The sequence below is a fragment of the Rhinolophus ferrumequinum genome, chromosome 11, assembly GCF_004115265.2.
Source record: "Rhinolophus ferrumequinum isolate MPI-CBG mRhiFer1 chromosome 11, mRhiFer1_v1.p, whole genome shotgun sequence".
Classification (NCBI taxonomy): Eukaryota; Metazoa; Chordata; class Mammalia; order Chiroptera; family Rhinolophidae; genus Rhinolophus; species Rhinolophus ferrumequinum.
The window spans coordinates 23,342,101-23,357,572 of record NC_046294.1 but is presented as its reverse complement, the minus strand read 5'-3'; the positions used below and the strand labels follow the sequence as shown (position 1 = coordinate 23,357,572).

The 15,472-nt window shown below is 43.7% G+C and overlaps 1 protein-coding gene across 3 annotated transcripts in view; it reads left to right on the top strand.

Annotated features, from left to right (window-relative positions):
* Positions 1–6,229: 6,229 nt before the first annotated feature.
* Positions 6,230–15,472, top strand: part of EHF (ETS homologous factor) — a 40,741-nt gene continuing 31,498 nt past the window's right edge. Inside the window, exon 1 of one of the 3 annotated variants that reach the window (XM_033121054.1) lies at positions 6,230–6,369. The gene's annotated coding sequence lies outside the window, so the exon portion shown is untranslated. Of the gene's footprint in view, positions 6,370–8,946; positions 9,157–15,472 lie in introns of those variants that run through there. The other 2 variants (XM_033121056.1, XM_033121055.1) reach the window with 2 other exon arrangements.

The window sequence follows — 15,472 nt, the reverse complement described above, 5'->3', positions numbered from 1 at the left end:
TCGACTTTATAATCTAACTCTTCTAAGAAACATTCACATTTCTAATTGCCTTCCAGAACCGAGCTTGGTTTTCCAGCTCAGTAAGATTTTCTAGTCCAAATTTCAACAAGCTGTTAAGTTTCTTTCGTTTGAAGAGGGTTGTAGTTAAGAAATCTTCTTTTGGAAGAGCACTGACTCTGGTCTGAGCTCCGGCCACTTGTTTGGCTGTGAGACCTTGGCCACGTTACTTATTAGGCGTCTGAGGCTCAGTGTCCTCACCTGTAAAGTGGGAATATTAGTAGTAGCTTTCTGATGGAGTTTGGTGAGGATTAAATGGGGTGGTGCGAGTTAAATTCTTAGTCTAGTGACCGGGACCTGGTTAGAACTGAATAAATGTGCATGGTCATCATTTCTCTTCCTTTTTCCTATAGTTTTTCCGGCTTTACCTCTTCTCCTACTTCGTGTTTGGAGACATGGAGAGCTAGTTCTCTGACCACCCACATGTCACTTCATATATTGTTAAGGGGCTCTCTTGGGATTCCCGCTCCACACTTCGAGGGGCCGGTAAATATTTCCTGAGAGTCTACCAAATGCCCGGCGCTCAGCTAATACTTCACACAATTTCTCATTTAACTTTCCATACAGCTCATTGAGAATGTTTATATCCTCAGTAAACAGACGAGGAAACCGAAACCTAAAGTTTAAACCAATGTGACAAGGTTTTCCTGGTCTGTTCAGCTTAAGAATCTATGTTCTTTCTGCCGTACCAGGTTATGTCTGAGAAGGCTGAGCCCTTGTAGTGTTTTCAGGGTGAAGGACTAGCTCCTGAGTCTCCCTAGTCTTCCAATAACACAGGTTCTCCCAAATAATTAGACATTTAGATGACAATTTCACACATTTTCTAGTTTGGGATCTCTCATGGTCCCTGGGCACTGAGACCTTCGCCCAAGGTCAGCTCCACTAAAATGGCTCCTTGGACAGTAGGGAACGGAGTCTTCTGGTTTCTCATTAGTGGAATGATATGGGAGCCCACAACATATAAAGGGATGGTGATGGATGCAAAATCGATCACTGTCCCCGCTATCACCCCACCCCTGGAGGTACCAGTTTGGTAGGTGTCAGGAGGAACTCAGGAATCTGAACTTGTAAAGGTGATTCTGATGCTCCATTGGCTTAGAGCCAGGACACAGAGTCAGAAGGAGGACACAGCAGAGAAGGCTGAGTGCCTGTGGGCGAGGGGAAGGGAGACCGATGAGGGGACACGGTGGCTGCCTCCCCTCCAATCCTTATGCAGCGGCATCTCTCTAATCTGTTTTATATTTGGGGGTTCTGTGATAGTGGAAAAAGAATTCTTTGCTAAAGTGTTGTGCGAAAATTGTAAGAAAAGCTTCCCCACACAAAACATGAAGAAAATCCTGGCTGCAAGAGCCTGCCTGGAAGTGGCTACCTTTTGCCTGGACTTCCTTCCCGCTCTGAGACTGAGAAATGAATCTTCTTGAAGACACCGATGGAAACACTGTTTAGACTCCCGAAACAGAACCAAAGTGAAGTTGGCAGTGAAGCTGGCATTAGTCGGGACACCGTGTACAGCTATTTGTGAGGAAAAAGAATAATTATATAGGTGAGACAGAAGGAATGGCACAGGGGTTAGTTAAGTTAGGCATGAACGGCGGTGTCTTGAGAATAGTTAAAATATAAAGGGGAGTTCAGAAAATTCAACTTTGATGTGTAGGTAAGTTTGGGGACATATTCAGATGCCTGAGGATGTGGTTTGTGTGTGTGTGTGTGTGTGTGTGTGTGTGTGTGTGTGTGCATGTGTGTGTCCCTGTGCACATGCATGCATGCATATATGCAGTGGGTCATTCGTTACAGAAACGGTGGGCCACACTCTCCTATTCCAGCACCAAGGTTGTCCCCCACCTCAGTAGTTCAGTGGTATGTGCCACTGGCAGAGGATTTGTTCAGCACGTAGGACAGATGTGATGACAAATACACAATCAGAGGGTGCCATGCAAATCTGTTAGGACAGCTGTCAATGTCAGACTTCCCAAACAAAATTAAAGTGCCACCTTCAGAGCCCATGATGCTTCTCCTAAGAGGATTTGAAATTCCTCAGGAATCTAAGCCAAAATCTAAAGATTTGGGGAATGTGGCTTTTAGTGGGGAATAGGTTAAGAGGCAAGATGATATAGGAGGTCTGCCAATTAAGTTCGCAAACTTGTTGCAATGATGTTGCCAACCTTTTTTGATATCAGAGGGATAATTTATTATGAATTTGTACCAACTGGACAAACAGTTAACCACATTTACTATTTGGAAGTGCTGAAAAGGCCGCATGAAAAAGTTAGACGACCTGAACCTTCCGCCAACAATGATGCTCTTGCATCATAACAATGCACCAGCTCATACACACTGTCTGTGAGGGAGTTTTCAGTCAGTAGACAAATAACTGTATTGGAACACCCTCCCTACTCACCTGATCTGGTCCCCAATGGCTTCTTCCTTTACCCGAAGATAAAGATAAATATTGAAAGGAAGACATTTTGATGACATTCAGGACATGAAGGGTAATACGACGACAGCTCTGATGGCCATTCCAGAAAAAGTTCCAAATTGTTCTGAAGGGTGGACTAGGCACTGGCATCGGTGCATAGCTTCCCAAGGGGAGGACTTTGAAGGTGACTGTAGTGATATTCACCAATGAGTTATGTAGTACTTTTTCTAGGGTGAGTTTGTGAACTTAATTGTCTGATCTCGTATATTAACCTTACTTCCTTATTTGATTCTATCCAAGGTAATTATAACATTCTGCTCTATGTAACATCCTCACCCCCACTAGACAAAGATTCCTGTTCCTGTCAGTCATACAGTAATATTCCTCTGTGGCTCTCACTAAATAGTTGTCATGTTTTGCCCTGGAGGTATCTCCATGTCATCAGGAGGGGATGATAGACAGAAACATATATAAACACACACTTCCTTTAAAAAATAAATACAGGGCTTCTCATTAAAAGGTGCTGTGTAAAGTAAGCAAGCATCCTCTTTCTTGCAAAGCAAGCACACAACTCTTACTAACCTTGTAACCACAGCCTGTGTTGGTATTAAGACTCAGACCCTGTAGGGCTTGATACTTGGCTTAGAGAGATTCTTTGTCTTGGCTTTGATTTGATAATTAAGGTCCCTGGGCTTCTTTGGTTCTGTGATGTGTATCTTCTAGTAGACAATCCAAATGCAGGGTCCCCAGCCTGCTGCACACAACCGGTTCTGGTTTGCTCTGTTCCCTTTTCCTCCATGGGAACTAGCATCAAGACTCCATTCAAATCCTCCATGTTTTTGTGCTGGTGTAAGACAGTGATAGGGTCCTGACATATAGGAAAGACCAGGAAGATTTCTACGTGGAGCAATGGGGTCTGGAGAGTCGGTTCCAGTTCCCAGTGTTATCTTGATCTTGACCTGAAGGCAAGCTGCTTTGCCTCTCTCTTAAGTCTTCCCTTTCATGAAACCCAAGCAATCAGCTTTGTATCATCACTCTAGTCACTTCCTTCCCTGTGTCTTTATCAGTCTCCCAGAGAACACTGGGATCGTAAAACAAATGGAATTTGTGGTGGGATTGGGGGTCTGCTGATAACGAGACTCCTGTCTGATTCCTGCTCTAGGAGGTTATGACTTTTAGGAAACTAAAAATGTGCCCATATAGTAAGGCTCTGGTGTGTTTGATGTTTTTGTGGTTACACTTTTAAACTTCTTATACGCGAGACATGCTTGAATATTTGAGACTCTTGCCACAGAAAGCCTCCGAGTCAAATCTAACTTTTAGCATTCTCAGTTAAAAGTCAGAATTTGTATCCATTCTATGTACCCTCCCTTCCCCCACCGCACCCTCTCTTGCTATCCTTCTATTTTGATGCAGTGCTGCGTTGTTGAAGTTGACCATAAGGTGAAAGACATCGTACGTACTCTGAGGGGATTTCTCCATGCATGGGACATGGGACGTGCCTAAGACTCTAGCTTTTCAAGGGGTGGGGGTGGGGGAGGGATGTTGTTTTTGGTTTTCTTCTGGGAGGTTCAACTAAGTCCCAAGTAAAGGAGGGAACCAATACCTTGTTAGGTACTTTATATACATAAAGAGTCCACAAACACAGTGGCTCGTGAGTGTGAGGTGACATCTTTCCATCTCCTTTTACCGCCACTATCCCAAAAGGACTCTTCTAAAGAGTGTCTTAACGGAGCAGTCCTCTAATCTACAATGGGTTGGATAAAATGGATAAAGGAAGAGATGTATAACTGGAACTCTTCAGCTAGAAATTAAAGGGCCTATAATTAAAGGTGGTTGGGACTGGACCAGAAAGTGACATCACCTTTGGGGTTGCTTTTGAAGTTCACCACCTCTTGACCACAGAACCCCTACCTACCCCCCCCCCCGCCCCCTCTTCGGGTTAGTCTCAGGCAAAATTGTAAAGGAGTCCCACTGGCACTAATAATACCCTGCCTCCCCAACACACACACACACACACACACACACACACACACACACACACACACACACACACACACACACCCTGCTGTGGGTGGAGCTGCTACTTCAGATGCTCCTGATTCATCACTTATGCAAAACCATCACTGGGCCTTTCCTTCAGGGCGCTGCTCTCAGATCTGGAGCTGATAGACTAATTGGGGCTAATGTGATAATGGGTGATAATAACATTTACTGTTTTTATCAGACATTTGCATATTAATAGGGCCCTTGGGAAACACAAGGAAAGAAAAAACGGGAATAGTGGGAATATTTAGTAAAGAGAGGGAGGAATGGGGGCTTTTTAGAGCCTCCCTAAATTGCACTTTCAAATCTTCAAACCTTTGCAGGCCCACCTGAGTTCCAAGACCCTCCCCAATCCACCCCTGCCCTCCCCTCAAGTCTTCTTCACCTTTAGACACCTCTGCATTCATGTTGCATAAACTAGGAAAACAAGCAAGAAAGGAATGTAACTACTGCTCACTCACCTTAATATAACAACCATTTACTTTTTGTTCTATTCAGCCTTTGCTCATATACAGACTTTCCTTTTTTACACAAGGAACTTCTTGGTTTTGATCACAAAATCTTTGTCTCTTTGCCAAAACTCAATTTCCCTTTCCTCTCCCACAGAAGGGAGGCCTGGCGAGTTAAAGAAATCTTCTGGGACGCTTAGTTCATGCTAGGCCAGTGTCCAGGAAGACCTGAGAGAAAGTTAATGGTTAGGAGAGGGTATTTTTCCTTGCTAGGAGCAGTCCCTCGCCTGTGCAGGTGGGAGTGCATTGGTAACCCAGTGAAGCAGGGCTTTGGCCCAGGGGGATGGGGATTGCACAGCCATTTGAAATCCATAGAGCTTCCCCAGGGTTCCACCTTCTTCTTGCCCCGACTGTGCTGTTTCAGCGTCTTGGTCTTTCCTTCTCTAGCTCCTATAGGAAGTGTCAATAAATAGTAAAAAAGACCACATAAGTGTTAAGAGGAAGTAAAGACCCTGGATAATCTGCCAACCGGATGGTCAGTCCTTGCCTTGTTGAGAGGTGACTATTCGACTGAAAAACTCAGAGGGACTCTGTCTTGGGACCTTCCCTTCAAACTTTTTCCCAAGGCTCTTCTTACCTGGGGTCAGGGGAGACTGGCTTTTCAAAGTTCATTATAATTGTCAAGGGTCACGGCCAAAGGGACAATCCCGGTGCCGAAAGAGAGAACCTATGCTGTGGGCCACCTGGTTGGGAGCCCCATCAGAACCTGGTACCCGCACAGCCAGGGCAAATATCTTGACTCCAAAGCAGAGTGGACTATAATAACTATAGATTAGTACATGAGATAGTTACCACTCCCCTATACCATCATCTTCTCCAGATCTGAGTTTCTGCTCACTTTGCTTTTACATCCTCCCTTCCTGATGGTGTCTTTGGGGAGCACGTATGGTGCTTTCACCTGAAACAGCCTCTATTAAGCTAAAAAGAACAGTCACCACCAAATCAATTCCTCATCCATTAACAGGTTGTCTCTCTGTTCCTGAGACACAGGCATAACCTGGTTAGACCTGTTTTGTTTGAACACTAACGTGTGAGTTGGCCAAATGCAAATGAGCCAATGTTTGTAATCCTTTATTTTATTTTTTTAAAGGGCCCGGCAGCCAATCAGAAGAGGAGGAAGTGACTTAGGGAATTCCCGGTTGGTGGCTTATTGCTTAACATCCTACAAAATGATTTAAAATTATTGTCATATGCATTTATCTCCACTCTGATGAGGGCTCAGACGTGATAACACCCCTGGTTCTCCATCCCCGTAGGAGCTGGCGTGACGGGCTGCCTGTTGCCTCCTCTCCATTAGCCACAGCTATTGGATTTCCCACCCAGAATCGTTAGGTAAATGAGGTAAGTTCTTATTTTTAAAGTCCTTCTTTTGAATCTGAAATTCAACCACCTGAGTGGAAAGAGAAGCCTGCCTTGAATCAGACAGACGCAACTAAAGCAGACTCCTGGAGGCAGCAGGCAGGAAGTAAGCTTGTCTCACCTGCGCTTACCTCACTGAGTCTTATTAGAATTGCATTTGGGGGGGCAGCCGGGCACTGTTGATGTTATCTGTGAATTCCCTGCATTGAGTTGGACTTTCAGTGACTGCGAATTTAAAAGCTCCAGGTTTCTTTCCCTCTGTCTGTGTGACAAAGCCATTCCCTTGGGTTGAATTCTAAACCAAATAGGCAGCTGGGGATAGGTGATCCTGATAGAGCTCGGTGAAGAACTGGTTGACTCAATAGTTATTGCAGCTCAGAGCACATATTCTCACTTTCTAGAGATGTTTTCTGTCCGTAATTTTTCTGACTCAGTTGTAGGGAAAGGCAGATTCATTTTTAGTATATTCTGGTGTTGGAAAATGGCTGGAAACAAGCAAGGGTGTATGCATCCCCACTGGAAAAAGTGGTCAGGCAGATCGGGTAGGCAAGGAGATTTGGGGAGCGCTGCATACCTAAAAATGACTCTGTCCAGAAAAAAGAAATTGGCAAGGAATTTTCCCATATCACAAGGTGACTAAGTAACCTTTTGTTTGTTCCATAATGGGGTACTCTGACTACACAGGCAGACATGGGTCAGCAACACCAAAAGCCTTTTAAGACAGAGACTATTTTGATTTTATTTGGACACCACGGAGAAGTATTGGCCCCAGGGTGGATGGAACTGGGAACGGTGGAGAATTAATCTTGGTAAATAACAACATTTTAGCCATCTGTCTGTGCCAAGATTTAGTATACTCCCAGTACTGTGGATGCGTGTTATATTTTTAAGAGGACACGTAAAATTCTGTGAGCCTAAGTGCGCAGGTGTCTCTGCTGGTTATTTGCACTGCCCCTAGTAGCAGGAAGAAAGTGAGTGAGTGTTTGGATTCTGGAAACTCTCTGAGGAAACGTCTAATTCAGGAGTGGATTCTGTAGGCGTGGGTATGTTCAAATAGAGCCTTTCAATGTATAAAAGGGTAGTTTGGGGTCATGAGGGACCATGTGCTAATTCCACTGAGATCAAAGGAAGAGTCGATTTCCAATAAGAGAGATAAAGTCCTATTATGAGGATGAACTTCATGAGTGAGCGACGCTAGCAGAAAAGGCTCTTACGAGATTTTAAGAATGACTTTAATAGGTTCATTTGGAGTTTGCAGAAGGCTCCATTGTCCTCTCCTTGAGACCTGGAATTCTGAGACTATAAAATAGCTCATCGTGTCCATCTTCTTTTAACCTGAAGTTATGTAGGATCCCATCACTTCCACACCAAATGCTAATGGCTCATGTGGATATATTTTAAAAACAATGATAAAACGTGAAATGGGGGTCATTTGGAAGTTTATAATTGCATTTGAAAAAATAATAAGGCATTCCTTCTCCATTTTTCCAAAGTGTTTTACAAAGGCATTTTAAAAGAAAGTAATTTAGAGGGAACAACTGTGCTATAAGTTCTCCTGAGTTACTGTTCAAGATGGCGGACATTTTTAGGATGGTTGTGAATAGAATGATGCATTTGATCCAGGCTGCATATATACGGAACATCTCAAATTCAATTATATTTTTTCTTTTGTGTTAAAAACTATCTATTGTTAAATTCAAAAAACACTACCCCCCCCCCCCCCCCGTTTTTTCCATTTTTTAATACATTGTGAGCTCTCCCAAATGAAAATGCCTTGGGCCTTTCTGGACTTCTGAGAAAGCCTTCTACATTTTGATAGACTCACTTATGAATCAATGTTTATGCTCCCATTAGTTTACCAACTTTCCCCAGATCTTCTTTCAGTATCTTTCGGACTCCTTGAGGGGCTGAGACAAAACGAAAACTGAGAGGTTAAAATATTTAGTCAACTGCATTCAATTAGCTAATTAGAAACTAGAAGGAACTCCTATCAGGTCTCAGGTCAGAATGTGAGTGTGTTGGGCCAAAGTTCACCTCTACGAAGTAGAATTGAGCATTTTGGAATCTGTAATGTTTAATTTCCTCCTCATCCTCTCTACCTCCAAATCAGGAAATTTTAGCCCTGGGTTGTGTTGTTTAGAACATCTTGCTTTTCTGAAAGCCCAGTGTAAGAATCCTGTCCAATGTTAAAGCATCCAGCACAGACATAGAGGTTTATACAAATCATTAAAAAGTTATTCAGTCTTTCCCTCTTCCTCCAGACGGAATCATTTCTAAGTCCTTTCAAAGAGATGTGATTTTCAAAGGCCTCTGGGAGTGGGGGTGGGGGTGCAGGGTGGATACCACGAATGCCATGGTAGAACCCGGAACACACTTGAGAAGCCATGCCAGGGTTTTAAGGAACCAAATATAAAGTTGGAACCTGATTTTCAGTAACACCTTTTTGCTGCGCTTCAGCCCATTTCTCTTGTAAAGATCGCTTTCTGGTAGAATGGAAGTGACAATCATTTCTGTTGTGGGTGGGGCCCACGTCGGGAGGCACTCCACTCCACTGCAGGCTTGGTGTTTAGAGACCAACCACGCTTTCTCACGTTGGCTTTGTTACTGGGTAACCCAGGGATCTTGGTGGCTTTTAGCTTGGGTAAGCCGAATCTGCGGTGGGGATTTTCATCTGAAGACAGAGGCAAGAAAGCAGCCATATCTTGCAAGGATTCTCTTACATCTGTTGCTGAATAACTGAACAGATGGGGAAGATAAACTCTGCTTAAGGTTTTTCTTACTTAATTTTTAACGATAAGATTTTAAATAATATGATTTGTCCCAAGGAGCAGGCAATTGTGCTCTTTTTAGAAATATGTGACTATTATGGTTATTTAAATTGGACAAGGTTTTAAAGGGCCAGAATATTTAGCTGCACAGGAAACAAACAGTGCAGTGGGGAGAGGGGCGCTAATATTAAGATGGGACATACTGTATGTTTAAGTTGAATGGCAAGATGTCAAGAAGCTGAGATGTGCTGGAGTAAAAATGTCCCTGAGTTATTTGTCCCTAGAGTTATTTGATAAAAACTTTACTGGACTTCAGAGGGAGAAAAAAAAAGATATCTCTTTAAGAATTTTCCTGAAGCATTTCAGATTTTTGCGTGATTGGAGCACAATGCGGATAAGACAGTGTGCAGGGCAGGGCTCAGCGCTGGCAGTCAGGAGACTCGGTTTTCTATCTCCGGCAAAGCTGTGCGCCCAGAGTGACACAGTCCACCTCTCTGGGCTTTAGTTTCCTCATCTGGATACGTGAGTTTGAACCTGATTGTCTTTGAGATCCATTGCAACCCTCGGATTCTGATGGCCCGGGGAGAACCAGCTATGCCTAGAGGTGACCAGGTTTAACTTGAGTCTGTGAGACCTGAGAATGAGGTGAGAGGTGCCCTCCTAAGGATGCGATAGATAGGAAAGAAAAGAAGTAGGAGCCTTTAAATGCTTTCTTTGGGGGTCTTCAGAATTTTGGATAAGAGAGAGAGCTGGTGGAAGAACTCAGACCGGCTACCTGGGCCCTCTCTGGGGGGTGTTAGAGGCTCCTCCATGACAACATCCGACCTTCATCAATTGGCCTCGCATGTCAAAGGTGGTGGGCGTGTAGAAGTGGGTGACACTGACAGTTTGGTGACCACAGGGAACAGTCGGTGGACACGAGGAGGCACTCTTCTCTAAAATGACCTCTTCTCTAAAACACTAAAGCAGCCTCCTGAAAAGTGAACATTTAGGCACGCAGGGAGTCGACTCAGTTGTGTGGTGCTGATCAGTTCGCTTGACTGATTGCCCATGAATTGTTGGGTCGATTGGATGGACAAGCACTCCTTCTCCTAGAGGAAGACCCTAGGGATAAGAGAAGGGGCGCATGCCTGGCTGAGCCCCTGGGCAATCAGCCCGGAGACTCTCGTGCTCTCAGAGGGCCTCAGCCTGCATCCGGGCAACCAGCACTTGCAACAGGGTCAAGCAGGGAGGCCCATTTAAAGAGGCTCCCAGGGTTTTAATTGGCCTTGTTTTAAAAGAGACACCCTGTAAAAATACCCTTTTAAAAATTGATTTCACTAGTACCTAACCACACTCTGTCTTCAGTTTGTTTTACAGGGCTGGGTGCCTTGTTCTGGTTCATTGGATTCAGATTATGTGTTTTTTTCCAATCTTCTTCCACACCCTGACCCTCACAGCCTCCTTCCCTTCCTTGCTCAGTAGTGTCTTTATTGTTATTAAAGCTATCTGCCTATTTATTTAAAGTATGGCCAGCATCAGTGCATTCAAAATGTGCTTTCTGATGAAAAAAAAGGCAAACATAAAAAGGAGCCCCAAAGCCTATTATATTTTAATTATCAGACTAATAGATCACCTCATTAACCCCACTATTTTAACGTCAGTACTTAGTTTTACTTTTGTATGACCTTGTCTAGATGTCATTATAATTGTGGTGAACTTAAAATTTCATATTCGGTCACTTCCCCCTCACTCTATATCCCAGACACAACGTAAACACTCTCGGGGGTTGGCCCTCATTTGCCAGGTTATGGATTTGAGAAGTTTCAGTCATCCTGCTAGCCCTTTCTCAACCTGATGTAAAGATCTTCCAAAACCCTGAACCATCTTTCTTGGAATATGAAGAAGCTCTTCTATTTTTGCAGATGACAATGGAGCTTGGAGAATATGGCTATCTTGTAGAGATTATGTTGGGATCCCTCTTAGGAAGCTTTAAAAAATTCCCTCGGTAGGGCTAATGCTATATTCTGGTGTTGGAGGTAAATGGGGTCTGAAAGGTGAAGCTATTTTCAGCCCTGTCATCACGGTGACTGACAAAACTTCTTTCATCTTTGCAGTGCGCTTTAGATTTGGCGCACATCAGCCTCTGTCTCAATTATGCCCATTTGTAAAATTAGAGAGCACCTAGATCCCCTTTCACCCATTGTAACTCCCCTGGCCAGACGCTATGGGTTGAGGAACACAGATGAAGAGAAGGCTTTGCTTGTGTTTCTGAAGGAGCAGGAAGCTATGAGCTTTGGTTGCCTGGGAACAGATGGAATGTAGTACAAAGAACACTGGGTTTAGAGTCAGAATACCTGGGTTCCAATTTGGCTCTGCCCATGGTTAGCTGAGTGACTTTGAGTGAGTTATATAAGTGCTGGAATAGAAGTTTCCTCACCTGGGCAATGGGGTTAGTGATATCTGCTCAAGACTGTTGTAGGGATTAAATTAGACAAAGAATCTGAAAGCACCTAGACAAATGCTAGTGAGCAAATAATCAGTAATGTGTAGAGTGGAAACTGAGGACACATCCTCAACATGGGTGTTTTCAGTGAGTGAGTCTCTGTTGGGTCGAAGTGGATGAATAATTCTGGGATTTTGTTTTTTGAAATGATCGGCGTAGGTTCTGCACTGGGACATTGGGGAAGAAATGCAATAGGGTTTTCACTGCAGAAGGTGGGTGGCAGGGCGACGGGACGAATCATGGTAAGGGGGGAGCTCCAAATGGAGCCTTGTCTTGAGCAGGCGACAAACCTCAACCCATGCGGGTTCTGGAGAAGACCTGGGGCCGGCACACAATACCTTCCTGTCCCTGTGTCTTGATGCTTGTCATGTAGGAGCATCCAGAAGAAACTCATCCCACTCCAGGCAGTTCAATTTCATATACTATTGCCCACCCCTAAAATTCTTGAGAATGTTTTTAGATATCTACTGACCACGTCAGCTAGGGCATTACCCTGGGCATTTTAGAGGCTTTGAAACACATCCCTTCTTGCTTGTTATGCCAAGACACTACGGGGCCTGTCTCGTAATTTGTTCAAATGAGGATTCTGGCCACTGGAAGTGATTTCTAGAAGCTTTTTGAGTTGAACGAGCAGTTTTTGCTGTTAATAAAACAGCAAGTGTTCCTAACCTGGGATCCAAGGTTTTCTAAGTGTCCATGGAGAGAATTCAGGGAATTTAGGAACGTGGCTGTGAAACAAGTCACGTTTGTATGTTCATTAATCCAAAATTTAAGATTTTCTTTCAATATGAATGTAGGGGAAACTCTGCAGTAGCTTTAGCTGTAACTGTGACTGTCACCAAGAGAACTTACAGACATTTTCATGTCACGTTACACTTGTTACAGATTGTCTCGAAATGTTGACATTGTCACTACTTACCTATCGTGGGGGTTATTAGACCTGCACTGGATAATCTTATTTAATGTGTTAATAAAGAAGTACATATATTATTATGCCATTACACATGTATTTAAAAAATATTTTTTTTAAAGATTTTTTATTGGGGAAGGGGCACAGGACTTTATTGGGGAACAGTGTGTACTTCCAGGACATTTTTCCAAGTCAAGTTGTTGTCCTTTCAATCTTAGTTGTGGAGGGTGCCATTCAGCTTCAAGTTGTTGTCCTTTCAGTCTTAGTTGTGGAGGGCGCAGCTCAGCTCCAGGTCCAGTTGCTGTTGCTAGTTGCAGGGGGCACAGCCCACCACCCCTTGCGGGACTTGAGGAATTGAACTGGCAACCTTGTGGTTGAGAGCCCACTGGCCCATGTGGGAATCGAACCGGCAGCCTTCGGAGTTAGGAGCACGGAGCTCTAACTGCCTGAGCCACCAGGCCTGCCCTAAAAAAATATTTTGATCATTGTATTTCAATAGAAACTTCCTTTCTAATCTTACCTATTTTATTCTGTCACTTAAAAGTATTTTGAGAAGGGGTGCATAGGCCCCACCAGACTGCAAAATAGATCTGTGGTATAAAAAAAAGGCGAAGAACCTCTAATTTCCTCGTTTGAGCATTCTATCACATAGGGCTAATGAAACGACTTCTGAACAGCTTCAGCTAACAGATGGTCTTTGTCAAAATATTAGGTTGGTGCAAAAGTAATTGTGATTTTTGCAATTATTTTTAACCTTTTAAACTGCAATTGTTTTTGCACCAAACTAGTAGGAGTATATATTTTTCCAATCCATTGTTCCTGCCTATGGGTAGCTTTAGTGTTGCCATGGGACTTTGACATAATGAAGATAATGGCAATAATAATAATAATAAATAGTAATAATAGCTAACATGTGTTGAGTGCCTACTGTAAACTAGATGCCTTTACAAGCATGTTCAACGTCATATTTTATTTGCTTCAGAGGGTCTTCCATGGGGCAAAGACAGAAAAAATCCTCCTCCCATCCCCCGTGGTGATAGAGCATTGATGCAGATGAAGGCACAGGCGGGCCTGACCCCCGGACAGGGCCAGTGTCATGAGTATGCCACCTGTGCAGCCACACAGGGCCCCACACTTTAGAAAGGCCCTGGGCTCAGTTTCATGCTCTGTTGTTGCCGTCTTGAAATTCTTAATACATTTGGAACAAGGGGCCCCGCGTTTTCCTTTTGCACTGAGCCTTACAAATTCTGTAGCTGGGGCCTGCCTCTGGATGTGGTGAAACTGTTAGAATGTGTGACGACTCCCCTGCTGGGACCCTGCGATGGAGAGTCCCCTGCTCTTTCTTATCTTGCTGGTCTAGCTAGCCTCTGCTGGGAAGCTGAGGCCTGTCGAGCAGGGATGCTGCTGTTTTTGAGTTGGTGAGTTTTATAATTTTGTTTGAGCACCAACGATTTCCTCTGTAGCCACTGGAGAAATGGTAGAATAATCAGCTGAAAGGGATTTGATTTCTTGGAAAACCTTTCTGGTAAGGAGTTGCTTGTCTTGCTGATGGTTTTTCTTTTTCTTTTCTTTTCTTCTTCTTCTTCTTCTTCTTTTTTTTCCCATAGACCAGTGAGCTAGGAGAAGCAAAGCAAAGTATGTCCTGGAAGGGAAAATGAGACCCACTGTACCTAGTCCGTCATTCTTGTAGGAAGGCACTAAAAAGAAACTCAGCTTTCTTGCCTGCTGTCATTTAATGATTATCTGTACAAAAAGAAAACTCCAATTCTTCTAGAGAGGAGATCCTCTGATTTGTGAGAAAATGCAGGTATTATTTGCTTCGTAAGCTGCAAAGATGAAAATGGAATAAGCCTTATGAGGTTCTGGCTGTGTTTTACTGCTAAGTTTTTAGAAACTGTTCCAAAGTTTGAAACAAGGTCAATGAATTCGGTGGAAGTGGGTGAGAACTTTCCTAGGTTTATTTGTTGGAATGATGGGATTCAGACTCCTGGAATGACACATCCAGTCTTTCTCTCGTCAGTGTGATGTCCACAACATGGCAGGTCTGTCATCAGGACCCACGAGGGACATCGGTCATCAGGTGCTTTTCCAAAGGAGCCATAATTTCCCCTGAATTTTTCAACAGTTTTTTTTTCCCTTATTATTATTGCTGCTCTTTTATTGTCTGAGGTGGCTTCAGGCAGCCAAGCCCAACCCCTGAGTCAACCTGGGGCGTTCAACAGGAAGGCAGACTGAAGATTTCATGGATGGGTCTGAGTGGCCATGAACTAGTGCTTCTGTAGCATCTACACTGCTAAAGGGAATTTTCATATTAGTGCACAAGGATAATTAGTATGCCTCCTATTCACATTTAGGGAAAAAATTATGGGAGCTGTACTCAGATAAAAGTATGTGATCCTGGAGGCGGCTGGATGGCTCAGTTGGTTAGAGCGTGAGCTCTCAACAACAAGGTTGCCAGTTTAATTCCCGCATGGGATGGTGGGCTGCACCCCCTGCAACTAAAGATTGAGAACGGTGGCTGGAATTGGAGCTGAGCTGTGCCCTCCACAACTAGATTGAAGGACAATGACTTGGCGCTGAGGGGCCCTGGAGAAACACACTGTTCCCCAATATTCTCCCATTAAAAAAAAAAAAAAGGTGTGTGATCCTAAGAGATCTCCTCTTTAGAACAACGAGAACCCATTTCAAAGCTACAAAGAATTGTTGCACTACCCCCCCACCCCCAATATATTTATTACAATAGATCCAGTCCACTTACTAGCTCTGTGTCTTTAGATAAGTCGCTTAACCTCTCAGTGCCTCCTCATCTGTAAAATGGGGATAATATCAGTATCACTATCTCGGGTTATTGCAAGGACTAAATGAAATCATTCACATCAAGCCTAGCTCAATTCCTACATCGGGAATGCACAATAAATATAA